Source organism: Arachis hypogaea, chromosome 14 (assembly GCF_003086295.3).
Source record: "Arachis hypogaea cultivar Tifrunner chromosome 14, arahy.Tifrunner.gnm2.J5K5, whole genome shotgun sequence".
Taxonomy (NCBI): Eukaryota; Viridiplantae; Streptophyta; class Magnoliopsida; order Fabales; family Fabaceae; genus Arachis; species Arachis hypogaea.
In genome coordinates, this window is record NC_092049.1 from 132,661,572 (window position 1) to 132,677,528 (window position 15,957).

The 15,957-nt window shown below is 30.7% G+C and overlaps 1 long non-coding RNA gene across 1 annotated transcript; it reads left to right on the top strand.

Annotated features, from left to right (window-relative positions):
* Positions 1-5,115: 5,115 nt before the first annotated feature.
* On the top strand, positions 5,116-5,658 carry LOC140178900 (uncharacterized). Its single transcript, XR_011871890.1, has 3 exons — positions 5,116-5,194; positions 5,265-5,489; positions 5,600-5,658. It is a non-coding gene; the product is annotated as an uncharacterized lncRNA (long non-coding RNA).
* Positions 5,659-15,957: the final 10,299 nt, after the last annotated feature.

Here is a 15,957-nt window from a genome sequence, read left to right on the forward strand (position 1 = left end):
CCTAATTGAAATGCCTCCATTATGCTACTTAATGCTATATGTAATACTGTATCATTGCGTTTATGGTCCCCAAACATATGTTCATAGAAAAACTTATTAAAAGATACTGGCCCGGCCCTATCGTAGCACTATTCCTAAAGTTTATAATTTAGTAATGAATCTTAATACACACTTGCTCGAGAGATGACACTTTATTTCGCTTTCTTATTCTCGGTGTTTATCATGTTCTAATTGTTTAAAATGCTTTTAATTCATCGATTATTTGCCAACGTGTTCAAAATCCAAAATTCTCTGAAATTTGGATTTTATAAGCCCTACAAAATAAAGCAACTTTGAAGTCGGCAGGAATAAATTAATTAAAAACATGCCCATAAATAGTTATATTTTTAATATTTTTTTAAATAAAATTTTTTTGAATTAGATTAATTTTTTATATAATTTTTTTATTTATTTTATGCTATTTTTTTCACTTTTAAAATTCACTTTAAAATTAATTATAAAAATATTAAAACACACTATGTCTACCTAAGTTAATATGGAACTTATAACTAATAAAATCAAAATACCTAATACATTAACTAAACTAATAAAATCTAAACACCTAAACTAATTATTTGCTAAAACTAAAAAAGGAAAAAAAAACTAATTTCAAATTAAAATCCAAAACTCCAGCTATGTCCAAGTCATATTTAGTCTATTGATGTCTCCATCGCAAATATATTGTCAGGACCATATTTACTTCAGAAACTCAAATTTAAACTATTATAAAGTTATAAAATTCTTAAAAATTATTCAGATGAACAAAAATCTTAGTTGTTGTAACCTTATATATGCTTCAGAACATATCTTAGATGCTAAGATCCATATTAGGCATTTACACGTATCTCGAATACTAAGACTCTGTTCAATATTTACGTATATCTCGAATACTCAGTACCCATTTTTTCGCTTAACACATATTTTAGGTGCATTATGAATACGTCAATGGTCGTTTTGTTACAGGATCTGAGTATCTAAGATAAATTTATTTTTTAGTTCTTCTTTAGTATTGAGATGTGATATGTTATGTATTTAGATAATTATTTTATATTTTACGCATTTTTGTAATTTTTATATTTATTTAATTTAAATAAAAAAATCCTATATATGTTTGACGAAGAAAAATAGATAATTACTTTTTGCATTGTGATGAGTATTAGTACTCACTATGGCCATTTACACTTATATTATGTCATTTAGACCATCTCCAGTAGGAAACTCATCCCAATTTCTATTTATGGTCCACCTGTCATAAAAAGTAACTCCACATTAACTTTTGCGTCGTAAACAGTAAATAGGAACTCAAAGCATCTCTCTCTTCTCCATTAGGAGTAACTAACTTTAGTCCCTGTTATGGTCCCACTTAATTAATTAATTAAAATATTTAAAATTAATGTAATTAATTTTTTCAATAATATAATTTAAATTTAAAAATTTAAAAATAATTCATTATTAAAAGATATTAATATTAAATAAATTCATATATAATAATAATACACAATATATAATTCGCGATTACACTAATTTGTAAAATTACTTAATACAAAGAAAAACATAATTAAGCTCTATAGTTGACGACAAGCATTGTGAAATTGCCATATGTGTTCAATCAAGTCCTCTTTCAATTGTCTATGCTGCTGCCTATTTCGAAGTTGGGCATTTCTTTGGAGAAATTGATGGTATGGTGCAAAATTTTCTTCTCCCAGCTAAGCTTGTGATAAGCCATTTTCGACATCATCATACTCTAAGTTTTGAGCAAAATTTCCTGCATAAGTGTCTCTTTCATCCTCAACAATCATATTATGCAATATAATACAAGCTCTCATTATGTTGGCAAGCTTCTTCTTTTCCCAAAAGCGAGTTGGACCACGTATAATTGTAAAGCGTGCTTGCAACACTCCGAATGCTCGCTCCACATCTTTTCTTTGCCCTTCTTGATATTGTGCAAAGAACTTGTGTTTCTTCCCTTGTGGCTTTGAGATTGATTTGACAAATGTGGCCCATTTAGGATAAATACCATCTGCTAAATAGTATCCCATAGTATAATTATTACCATTAATAGTATAATTTACCTCCGAAGGACGGTCATTTAGAATATCATCGAACACTGGAGAACGATCTAACACGTTGATATCGTTATTTGAACCAGAAACTCCAAAGAACACATGCCATATCCAAAGGTCTGAAGATGCTACAATCTCAAGTACTATGGTTGCAACCTACGATAACCACTCATGTACATACCTTTCCACACCTTTGGACAATTTTTCCATTGCCAATGCATGCAGTCAATGCTACCCAACATGCCAGGAAAGCCACGACCCTCCGCCATTTGTAGCAGGCGTCGTACGTCATTTGAATTTGGTTTTCGCAAGTATTCCTCCTCGAACACTGAAATATAATGACACCTTCAACAAATTTTTTCAAGCATTCAATTGTAGTGCTCTCGCCTATGCGCACATAATCATCAACAGCATCAGCTGCTACGCCATATGCTAACATCTGTATCGCAGCGGTACATTTTTGGAGTGGTAACAAGCCTCTTCTTCCAGTTGCATCAACTCTCTGTTGGAAATACGGATAGACGTTTGAGAGAGCGTTTACTATCCAAAGGAACACATGTCTTCTCATTCGAAATCTTCATCAGAAAATGTCAGCATTATACACCGATTCATCTGCAAAGTAATCTTGAAAAAGGCGATCATGTCCTGCTTCTCGATCTCTGTTGATCCATTTACGAGGAGTTGGGATAGAGCTTCTATCACTACAAGAAAAAAGGTCTGTCGGCACACTTTTTTTTTGCCACGCTTTTAAAGCGTGCCCAAAAGTGGTCTATGGGTACGCTTTTATGAGGGTGGCCACTGATTTGTGATTTGGCTACACTTTTTTTTGTCACGCTTGAAAAGCGTGGCCATAGAGAAAAATCGGCACGCTTTTACGAAGGTGGCCACTTATTTAAAATTTGGCCACGCTTTCTTATTGCTACGCTTGTAAAGCGTATCCATAGAGAGAAATCGGCACGCTTTAAAAACGTGACTAATTTTTTTGTAACAGTCACATTTTTTAAGCGTGCCGATATACTGTGTTTATATAGGCACCCTACAAAAACGTACCGTAGAGTGCCACCCTATTTTTTACACACTTTACTTTTTTCTAAGTTAACTTTTAACCTATAGAAGTTGTAACTGCTGATACACTTCACTTTTATTTCCAAATTCATTTTTAACCTAGAAGATAACCTAAAAGCAAGCCGTCGCACCCAGCAAGCCATCGCACTAAGTTCATCACTGCCTATCGCCAAGACCGTCGCACCACACAGCTCGCCGTCATGTTCATCTAACCCTCACACCCAGCCCTTCATCTAGCCCTCACACCCATCCCTCTCTCTGTCGCACCCAACCCCGCACCATCAACGATCTCTCCCGCCCAGCTGTTTCTCGATGGTCTCTCGCACCCAACCGTCGCACCATCGACGCAACCCTCGTTAGATTTGGAACCCTCCATCGGCGCTGCTCCGTCCACGCACCATCAGTGGTCTCTGTCTCGGCGTGCCCTCCTACTCTCTCAGTGGTCTCTGTCTCGCAAACCCTTGTTGGATTCGGAACCTCAATCGTTGCTCACTCTATTTCGCAAACCCTCAATCGCCGCTCCTCCCTCCGTGGTTCAGCACCCGTCGCGTTGCCGTCTCCCTCTCTGAAGTCGTCGCGCCGCCGTCTCCCTCTCCCTCACTCGTCGCACTTCCGTCAGCCATGTTCAACGTTCACAATGCCGTGGTAAATTATTTGGTCAATTTTTTCCTTGATCTGATTATTTGATTTTTGAATTTGATTTTCTTGGTTCTTCATTTTTTTTATTTTTCTAAATTTCTATTTTTTGTTCTAATATGATCTGTGGTTTAGGGTTTTTTTTTTCTCTAAACTTCTTGACATTTGGTTCTGTTCTGCTGTAGCTGTGGTAGTGCTCAGCTACTGATATGTGGTGCTCATTTTTTGAGTTCATTCTTTGCTGAATCTCGTTTGGCAGAGAATACCTCTAGATTTTTTGCAAGGTGGCAAATTTAGAGCAGCAGTAGATAATTACATTAGGCCTCCCCTAACTAAGGTATTCAAGTTTCTTTTTAGCTTCAAATTATGCCTCACTCAGGTTTTTCGAAGTTGATTGTGATTTCTTTCTTTTGTATTCTCTCCAGGGAGTTCCATCTCTTTTCTCTGATCTTTCGTCTTTGTATAATCACCCTGGGAAGGTCAGCTTTATCCCTTACATTTCTATAATTGAAAAACTATGAGATATTTGATTGTATTTTTTCTTCCATCATGTTATCTAATGGAAGAAGATAAGCTTCCTATGGGTTCTGATTGTTCTTTTTATTCTTTTGAACTTTGTTCAGGCAGACATTTTGGAATAACTTATTCTTGTATTTTTTCACAGCGCTCTTCAAGCTAAGGTACATTAAAGATCAGATAGCGAAGTAGGCAGCTTAATTGCTTCAGTGAATATAGGTTTTAAAGGCTAGCTAGTAATTAATTACTACTGTATATATAGATAGAGAGTGGTCACTACTACAGCCTGTATGTTCTTGTTTAATTATTTGTTTTTAGTTGTGTGTATATTTAAATATTTGCATCCTTGTTTTGGTTTTCAGAGGTAATTTAGTAAAGGAGGAATTCAAGAAATTATTGTAGCATTTATACTGAGCATCGCATCTGCTAAAATAAATAAATATGTCAAAGAGATTTGAGATTCATCAAGAGAATAATGAAGGAAGTGGTGGCAAGAGTAGTAATGATAATGAGGGTGAGGAAAATTCATTTGACATGAATGAAGGAGCGGCTATGAGTGATGATGAGGAATTGGAAGAAGAGAATAATAATGAAGCAAAGGAGGAGGAGGAGGATAACAATGAAGAAGGGAATTCAGCAAACCCAAGTAGCAGCAGCACAGCATCAAGAGAAGGGAAGAGTGGAAGTGGTGTGAAACAATATGTGAGATCAAAGATGCTAAGGCTTCGTTGGACTCCTAATCTTCGTCTCTCCTTTGTCCATGCTGTTCAGAGGCTTGGAGGTCAAGAAAGTAAGTCAAGAAAGTAATTCCACTCTCAAACAGTTGTAAGACTACACTTCAATTTGACTTGGGAGGAGTTCAATTTGATAAAATGGTCTGTTTCAATCTTTTTTTAAGTGATTCTTCTGTCTTGTGTCTATCCTCTGAGTATGCTACTATTGTAGGTTCCTTATATTACAATTGCTTTGACGGATTCTAAACTTGGTGCGGAAGGGGCGTAAAGAACTTTTTGATTGGTTATCTAGGCAACTTTCTGTGCAAAGCAGTTTTGCTGAAGCTGCACAACTTCTGAAGCCAGCCTCTGCTGCAATGACAGTAAGTTTTGGACATTCATGGACCAATTCTAGCTTTAGTTCTTGAGAAGTTGAAACCATATGGAGGCCTTCAAGGTAGGGTTTTGTATCATAGCTCATTCTTAATCCACTTTGTTGCTCAGGGTTAATGATTAACATGAGTATTCTTATGTTTATTTTCTTTCCCATGCAATATTTGTGCTTAGAATCATTTGAGTCTGCTAAGGCAGTTTCAGTGGGCGCATCAAAAGGTGTTCAAAGGCTGGAAAATTAACAAGTTTTGAATTTGGATTAGTTCTGCAAACACTACTGCCAATGCTTTAAACTCTGCTTTAGTGGAACAACGACTGACAGTGGTTTGTTTTCTACATTCCAGAAAACCATATTCGATCCATAGTAAACACAATATCTAGTAGTTGAAAAGAAATTTAGATCATTTAGATCTCCAAGTTCTTTTAATAAAAAAGTTGAATGTAATTTGTTTAAAATAGTTTGTATCATAGTAGAATTACTTTCACCGACAAGCATATCAACAACATAAATAAATATATAAATAATTGAAGTAGTTGTAAAATGTGTGAAGAGGAAAGGATTTGATTTTGTGCTCATAAATCCAAAAGATTGTAAGGTGGCAGTAATGGTTAGATACCAAGCTCTAAGAGCTTATTTCAAACCATATATTGCCTTGTTTAGTTTGCAAACAAGGTTTGAATTTGAGTAAACAAAACTATGGAGTTGAGACATGTAAATAGTCTCGGTTAGATTTCCATTTAGAAAAGCATCATGAAAATTATACTGCTTCACTGCCCAACCTTTTGATAAAGCTATGATTAAGATTATTCTAATAGTTACAGGTTTGATAATAGGTGAGAAAACCTTATCAAAATCCACACCTGCTGTTTGTGTATATCTACAAGCAACTAACCTTGCTTTATGCCTAAGAATGTTTGAGTTTGTGTTGGTTGATTACTTTTAAGATTTGTTTGACTTCCTAACTACTTGATTCATCATCTTGATAGCAGGCTGTTGCAACAAAGGGTGCTAGGTCTGAGCCTATCTCTGTCCAAGATATAGCGCTTCAGTCTCAAGCTTTATTAAATGTTAAGGTTTCAAACAAGGAACTGCTAAGCTCTGTATACCATAATCTACATTAAATCTTCAAAAAGAGTTTATGGATGAACTGTCAACTGTGTTGCCTTACATGCAGGAAGATAGAGAAAGAATGGTGATTCGAAAGTTTAAGTTTGAGGACCCACGCATTGAGCAGATTCAAGATCTAGAGTTGAGTCCATTTTTAACCAATGACCATGTGTATATTTTCTGTGATTTTTGAATTGTAATAAACTACTCTGCAACATGCTTGTGATGCAGAGTGATATGATTAGGTACTTCAGAGAGTATTTATATAGGAGACTCTTAATTGATAACTTCTTGAGAAATAAAGAAATATGATTTTAATGAGATTATTACAATTTGTGCTCTTGGAGTAGCTGCCCGCTGGTAGTTCTGCCCCCTGCACAGCTTCCACGGTTTTGGAGATTTAAGCGAGACTATCAAGGTATCATAACTTTTTTCTAGGTTTCATTTGTATGTTAACTCAGTGCTGTGAATTTTGATGAGCTTTCAGATAACAGATGATGCATTAATGTATAGTGGTATTGGCTGTGATTGGACACTACCACCATATGGTTTGCCACTATTCTTCTTAGTGTGAAATTCCACTACTTAGTAATAGCTATATGTTTGTTGTATTTGTTGAAACCTCAGCTCAGACATCGAGTATTTTTTTTTTTAATGTAACTGGTGTTTCAAGTTTGAACATGCTCAACTAGTGCCAACTTATATGCATCATTTGATTCATTATGGCTGCTTGCTATCGTTGAAGTCAATGCAATGTTTACATTCCATTTGTCAATGTTTTATGTGATTTTAATGCATACTTTTCACTAATGCTTCCTTGATGCCGGCATGAATTTTTTTACATTAATTCAGTTAATGAAATGATTTAATGAGATGAGATGAAAATTTTCATTTGTTCACTTTGCTATTAGAAAAATGTACCTATATTTTTTATTTGGGAACCTAATGTATGAAATTTAAATCTGCCTTTAGCCTCTAATATTCTGAATTATGATGCTATACCAAGTAATGAGAGTTAATATTAATATGTTCAGGTCAGAGGTGATGTCTACACATATGACTCGGGTCTTGTTGCAAGTACGTATTATTATAAAAAGGAGGCTACTAGTTTTGATTACTAAGTGACAAATTTGACATGGTTGAAATTAGTACTGATTTTGCAATTTGTTGTATAGTTCTCATGCATACAGGTTACTGTTGCTCAACAGCTTCTCCACCTCCAACAGCTATACAAGAGTTGCGGGCAATCATTCGTGTGCTACAAATTAGTCCGGATGTTGTTTAGGAATTAGACTAGATTTTTTATAACATAGAATTGTAATTTTTTTAAATGTTTATTTTGGAATTTGAATTTATTTTTTTTTAAATATTTTATTCATGTTTTATCATGTACATAATTCATATAAATCAATGGAAGATTAATTTTTTAGTATTATATTTTATTTGAAAGATTAACTTATTAGTATTTCTATTTTTCTTATTTTTCTTTTTTTTATTTGAAAAAGGATTAGGCCACGCTTTTGAAGTGTAACGACAAGTTTTTAATTTTTGGCACGCTTTAAAAGCGTGGCTGTATATCCATCTTTCGGCATGTTTTAAAAGCGTGGCTGTATATTCATCTTTCGGCACGCTTTAAAAACGTGGCTATAGGGTTATACATACAGTCACGCTTTTAAGCGTACCAATAGATAAAAGCGTGGCAAAAAGTAAAGCGTACCAATAGATCAAGAAAAGCGTGCCGATAGATCAACCGGCACGCTGGCAGATGTGACCCTTTCAAAAGCGTGCCGATAGCTCAAAAAGCATGGCGAAAGGCTATCGGTACGCTTTTTTGCACCTTTCGGTACGCTTTAAAAGCGTGTCAAAAAACTTATTTTCTTGTAGTGTCGATATCTTCTTCTGAATTTTCGAGTAAACACTCATCGATCCAATTATCTATGAGTGTGTTATCTTGCCGTCTTCTTTTGCCATAAAAAGCCTCATTAAACATATCATCAAAATTTCTAGCCATATCTAAAAATGTAATTTTTAGTTCTCTTTCGAAGTGAGAAACAAGAGTTAAAGTGGAGTTGCAGAGTCAATGATAGTTAATATTTATAAGTGTGTTTGCAATAAGTACCTACTCCTCAACGGCTAGTTTTACAACGGTTACTTAACGGCTAGTTTTGCAACGGCTACTTAACGGCTAGTTTTGCAACGGTTACTTTCATGAACAATAACGGCACAATAATATTGACTAATTTAAAAAATTACACCAAAAATAAACAAAACAAACTACATCACATACCAATAATACGCAATAAAAATAAGAATATACTACATAACTCTATGAATACAAGGAACCATTAAGTAAACCACTTGGCGATTATTTTCTCACATGCAATCTCATGAAGAGCTCGTCGTTTTTCACTCATTGTAGACGTGTCAGCATTAAGTATTTGCATATCCATTTCTCTTTCCCTTTCCTTGGCCATCCTTTTCATTTCCCTTTCTTTTGCATTTATCTCCATTTTTTTAATATACCTCTGATTTTGTAATTCTTGTTCTTTCATTACCGCTTGAATTTGTAAATCCTTCTCTTTGATTGCCATAATTTTTGCTCTATGTTCCCTCTCTTCTTCTCTTTCTTTTTCCCTATCCATTAGTTTCTTTTCTCTAACATTCTTAATATCTTACATGAGAGATAACTTTTTAACCACCGATGATTTCTTTTCGCTAAAATCTTCAGGCATTTTTGCTTTTTTCTTACATTTTTGCTTGCTCTTCTTTGATCCTTGTGGGCAAACGGGAGAGTCCACACCGGGTTCGTCAGCTAATGGTGTTTCTGGGTTTGATGAGGATGAGTATGCTCCAGTTGCACTAACCTTAGTTCTCTTTGAGCCGCCACTCTGTGTAGGTAGTTGGCTTCTCCATTTTTGCTCCAACCGAAGCATGTTCCAATGCCTCTCAAAAGTGAATTTTTTTACCATAATTTGTGGAATAATGTTTATAGGCAAACTCCTTTATATCATCAACGTTCGAACCACTCCTTATGTTTTGACTAGCTTGATCGTAGTAACCAGCAAATTGTGCAACAGCCTTGTTGATCTTATACCATCGTTTCTTACATGCAACTACCCCCCTTGTCATGTCGGAGCAAAATTCTACACAGTAGCTATGAATTCAACTCCAAAATATTTCTCCTTTTTGATCGGTACCAACTATAGGGTCAGTTGAAACATTTAACCATGCACTGATCAGCATCTCATCCTCTTTCCAATACCAGTGTTGAATACTATCTTGCCTCTGATCTTCAATATCATCATGATTGAGGTCGATAGCATCTAATCCACGAGGGTTGGCAAAATTTAAATATTACGAATTTGGACTAGATTGTATAGGAGTATGAGATGATGGGTTAGAAGAGCCACCAACACCAGATGAGTTATGTCTTGATGCACTAAATTGAGTTGAAAACGGCAAGGAAGTTGGACTAACATTTCCGATAGAGGGGGTTAAATATGGAAGAAAATGGAAAAATGTGGTGTTTGTGAATTTTGATTTTGCGGTTGGAATATAGAAAATTGATTATTATAAGGAGCTTGAAAATTAAAATTAGAAAGATTTTGTGGATTTGGATTTTGAAATGTATTCGGTAGTGTGAAGTTTTGATTTGGAACTTGAGAGTTTGAGGTTTGAGATTGTTGGGTATTTGGAATTTGAGAAAAGTTTTGTAAGTAATTGAAGAAAGAGTTGAGTTGGTTTGGATCCATTTTTTCGAACAAAAAATAATATTAGCATAACTTTGATTTTGTAAACTTGGAAGAAGATAAAGAAGAGTAGTAGAAAGTGTGAGAATAGAAGTGTATCTAAGTGGTATATATAGAGTACAAAATATTAGGGTAAAAAACTCAAATAAACCAAGCTGAGAAGTTTATTACCCAAATCAGCCAAAACAAAAATTTTTTCAGCAATCCACCAATGACCATTTAAATATAATTCGAATCATATTGATTCGAACTACAAATGCATGTAATTCGAAACAACTTGCTTCGAATTACGTTTGAATGGATATGCATGTAATTCGAATCAAGTAAATTCAAATTAGAGAAGGGTAAATCGAATTGACTCGATTCGAATTAGTAGGCTCACGTGACTTTATGGAGTTCGAATCATATTGATTCGAATTATTCAATGTTGGTGACACTAGGTTGTTCGAATTAAGTTGATTCGAATTACTAGTGAGTTGCCTATATAATGCTACGTTAGTTGGATATATATCAATTTTTTTTTCACATTCTTACTTGGATAGTTGGATATATATCTTATAGTTGATACAAAAGATATTTACTGTATAATTTTATTTTTCTAAAAATATTTTATATATATATATATATATATATATATATATATATATATTGATGATTACACAATTTTAGAAATATTTAAAAAGTATTGTTAAAATTAAAATTATATTTTTTATTATTTGACAATAAAATTAAAAATTAAAAATTAGGGATTAAGTGTGTGTTTGGATTTCAGTTTGCAAAAGTGAGTTTGCATAAAATTGATTTTACAAAATTGATTTTGATGAAAAATAAGTTTGAGTTAATGTGATTTATATTTAGCAATATTTGTATCAAAATTGATTATAGCAAAATAAATGTTGTTTGGATTATACTACTCAAAATCACTTTTAGATGAAAAATTACTAAAAGAGACATCAATTTAAATTATTTTTTATATACATACAAAAACAGAACCTAACAAAAATAATATAAAAAATATTTATTATATAAATAAAAAAATATAATAAAAAAATATAAAAGAGAGTACTATAAATTTTATAATGTTAAAGAAAAAATATTCTATAATTTTTCTAATATTACCCGTACTCTTTAATTTAGTATTATTTTGGACTATAAATTTTTATTATTTATGACTCTATTGTTACTTATAATTAATTTTTTATTTATTTTGTCCTTTTTTATAGATCATAGTTTATATTATACAAAATTTTGATAATAAACATAGTATATAATAATTACAATTACAAATTTTACAAAGTCAAAATACAAAATAAAAAAATTAATATAAAACAAAGATAGAGTACATCAAAGAATAGAAAAAAATCATACAGATAAAAAATAATAAAAATTTCATAAAACCAACAACATATATCATATGAACAAAAAAATACAATAAAAACTAAATAAAATTCATATGAATAAAATGAATAAAAAAAATTTTATACATAACATAAATACAATGTAGTAAAAGATAGAAAAAAAAGAATTTATATGAACAAAAAATAATTAAAAAATCATAAAAATTAATAAAAATACCTAAAAAATTATAGCACTACAAAAAATAAAAAAAAAATCAACAATATTTGTCATATGAATAAAAGAAATACAATAAAATAAATAAAAAATTATATAAACAAAGTCAAACAAAAATAAAAAAAAATCATAAAAAATATATATATATAAAATAGTATAGGAAATGATAAAAAAAAACTCATATAAAAACATAACATCAGAAATCGTAACATTAAAAATTAAAATATGAAAATGAGTACTAAAAATAATAAAAATTAAAATATTCAATTTACTAGTGATTGAAACAAATCTGAACGCATTTTGATTTAAAAAAATGGAAAGAAAAACTATGAAAAAGTAGAAAGAACTATAGAGAACTAAAAATGAAAGGTAAGGTTGGTAAAAAAGAAAAAAATTTCTCACCTAATTTTCTAAAGGTAATCAGCAACCATGAACGTGAAATGCAGAAGCTACAAATTTTAGCTTCTTCTCAACGTGGGTTTAGAGGCAGAATCGTTTCTGCGTTTAAAAAGAAAAAAATTGCTAAACATAAAAGTGAAACTTTCAAGAAGCTCAAACGCACCTCTTTTTTCACCAAAGCGTTTGCCAAACACACCTTAATATTCTGTAACCAAATTTATATAATTAATGATAAATAAGGTAAGTTCTAGCTATTTTTTTTGTCTACCTAGCAATATTAATCCCTAATATTTTTGTTAGGGTACAAATTTGCCACCACAACTACTGCCTACCTAGCAATATTAATCCCTAATTTTTAATTTTTAATTTTATTGTCAAATAATAAAAAATATAATTTTAATTTTAATAATACTTTTTAAATATTTTTAAAATTGTGTAATCATAAAAAATATATATATATATATATATAAAATATTTTTAGAAAAATAAAATTATACAGTAAATATCTTTTGTATCAATTATAAGATATATATCCAACTATTCAAGTAAGAATGTGAAAAAAAATTTGATATATATCCAACTAACGTAGCATTATATAGGCAACTCACTAGTAATTCGAATCAACTTAATTCGAACTACCTAGTGTCACCAACATTGAATAATTCGAATCAATATGATTCGAACTCCATAGAGTCACATGAGCCTACTAATTCGAATCGAGTCAATTCGATTTACCCTTCTCTAATTCGAATCTACTTGATTCGAATTACATGCATATCCATTCAAACGTAATTCGAAGCAAGTTGTTTCGAATTACATGTATTTGTAGTTCGAATCATATTGATTCGAATTATATATAAATGGTTATTGGTAGATTGTTGAAATAATTTTTGTTTTGGCTGATTTGGGTAATAAATTTTTCAGCTTGGTTTATTTGGGTTTTTTACCCAAAATATTAATTTATTAATAATAACAGTAGCATAGTAACAACTAGTTTCCAACGCTTAATTTTACAACAGCTAGTTTTACAACGGCTAATTTAATATAATAATATAAATAATATTCAATATTAATTATGACATAAATAATTAATATAAATTATTAATTAAATATAAATTTAATTATTTAATCTAATTAATTATTATAATTATTAATAAATTAATTACAATTTAATTATTATTTAAATAATTAATATAAATTATTAATTAAATAAAAATATAATTATTTAATATAATTAATTATTATAATTATTATTAAATTAATTATTATTTAATTATTTAAATAATAACTTGCCAAATGACAAGCTATTATTGGCTATATCCAGTCCCTATTCAGAGGGACTTATTAGTTCCATCGAAACTTATGTAAGGATCAATTCTATTTTTCTCCAATAGATAGAAATTCGTTTGTGTCAGAAAAAGTTTTCAAAGCATTCACCGTTGGAGTTGGTCTTATTAGTATCGACACAAGCAAGAAGATCCTTTGTATCAAGCAGCCAATCAATCAATCAATTAAATTAGTTTAATAATTTAATAATATATTTTAACTCAAATTTTTAAATATTAATGATTAATAATAAAAATAATAAATTTTGATAATAATAATATAGCATTTAAGTTATTAACACTATAGTTTACTGTTTATGCAAACCAAACCCAGGATTGAATATATATCAGCATAAGAACCTACCAATCATCACTATTGTAAAGTTTGGATATCAAAACAAATGCATGTTGAATGAAGTACCTATATTTAAGTGTTGTTTAGGTCCCATCGTTGCCTTTGACCATTGATATATTTTTTACTTTTCCCTTGCAATTAGTATATAGAAACAAGATAACTTGAAACTAAATAGAGGAATTTATCTATTAAAAACAAAAAGTCAAAAACAAAAAAATGCATTAGCCAGTTCAAACCAAATCAATAAAAATCTAGTTGAGTTGGGTTAAAAACAATAAAAAGAAAAATATAGATATGATGATGTTTGTTAGGCCATGTTTGTTTATAGGGACGGAATATTAAAATATAAATACAAAGATATAAAATTATATTTGATAGATGAGATATAGATAGAGATATTGTGTTCAAAGACAATGAATTAGTGTATTTTGTGTCCATCCTAATAGAAAAGACACAGAAAATACTAACAAAAAATATAATTTATTTTTTATTTTTTCTTTCATTATTTTTATTAATTTTTTATAATTATATTTTTATTATTATATTTTTTCTTCTCAAAATTTTTTAATAATAAAAATAAAAATAAATTAAATTTTTATAATTTGTTCTATTTTATTACCAAACAAAATATAAGAATAATAAATTTTATGTCTCTGTCTTTTATGTCTTGTTATTTATTATCAGCCTTATAGTAGCATAAAAACTTGTATTATATAATTAACTTTTTTTTAAGAAACTAAGTAGTACATGGACAAATTATTGGTAAAGAGCTGATATCCATGCATTATGGTAATTTTACCTAACGGATTTTAGTAACATTTAAACAACCTAAATTATATATGTATGTATGTGTGGTGACTTTTAAAAAGTCCACCCTTTTAAATAAAATGCTCACTTTTGAGGATGAACATTATTGTAAAAGCTAGTTTCCATATGATGATGATACACAAGTGTTGAGTGGTGGGTATGACTTATCTAAAAGCATGTATATTAGAAGTGCATATATAATAATGATGCAAACTTTGCTTAAAAGCCTTGGGATTTTGCTTTTGGAAGTGGGAGTAAAATATATTGTGAATCTCTTTTCAATTCCTAACAAGATCAAATTTCAACAAACTATATATATATATAGGACTAGGCAACAGCATGTTGGTTGATTATTAATGTTATATATATGGTGGTGGAATAATTCTATTTGTATTGGTCAATTCTACTGTACTCTTACCTTTATTATTTTATATTACCACTACATTTTTTTTTTGTTCTATTTGATTTTTTCAGTATTTATAATCTGTTAAACATTTGATTAAAAATAGGTCACATGTATAAACTCTTAACATTGATTTTCTTTAATAGATTTCATATCCAAAATCTTAAATATGAAAAGAGTTCATTTGTCTCTGATAAAAATAAAATACAAAAAATAAAGTCATTTATCATATTTTAAAATGACAAGTTGGTCTTTCATTATTTAGGCTAAGTTAACAAAGTAAAAATATTTTCTTACATGTATAATATGCTTAATTTCTTTTATGGTTGATATTGCTGCTGCTCTTGACAGAAACAAGGTAACAACAGTTTTACGGTTCTAATAGATGTGCATTTTTATGTGAGATTCATTCTTGTATAATATGCTTGTGTCCAATACCTACCATAGTATATATTTACACGCGAGTAAAACTGCTTTGAATGTATACCTGATTACTTGAAGTGTTGTTTAGGTCCCATCGTTGCCTTCGTCCATTGATATATTTTTTACTTCTCCCTTGCAATTAGTATATAGAAACAAGATAACTTCAAACTAAATAGAAGAATTTATCTATTTAAAAAAATGCTTAAGCCAGTTCAAACCAAATCAATAAAAATCTAGCACATTCTGACATATGATTGTTCTTTAACATTTAAGCATTCCTTACCTCATCTCTAGCTATTAAACAACCAAAAGAAAAAGAAAATGGAAGGAGCTAGTAAGTTAAGTAGTCTTTTTTGTAATGATACTTGGATAGAAGCCAAGGAGAAACAGG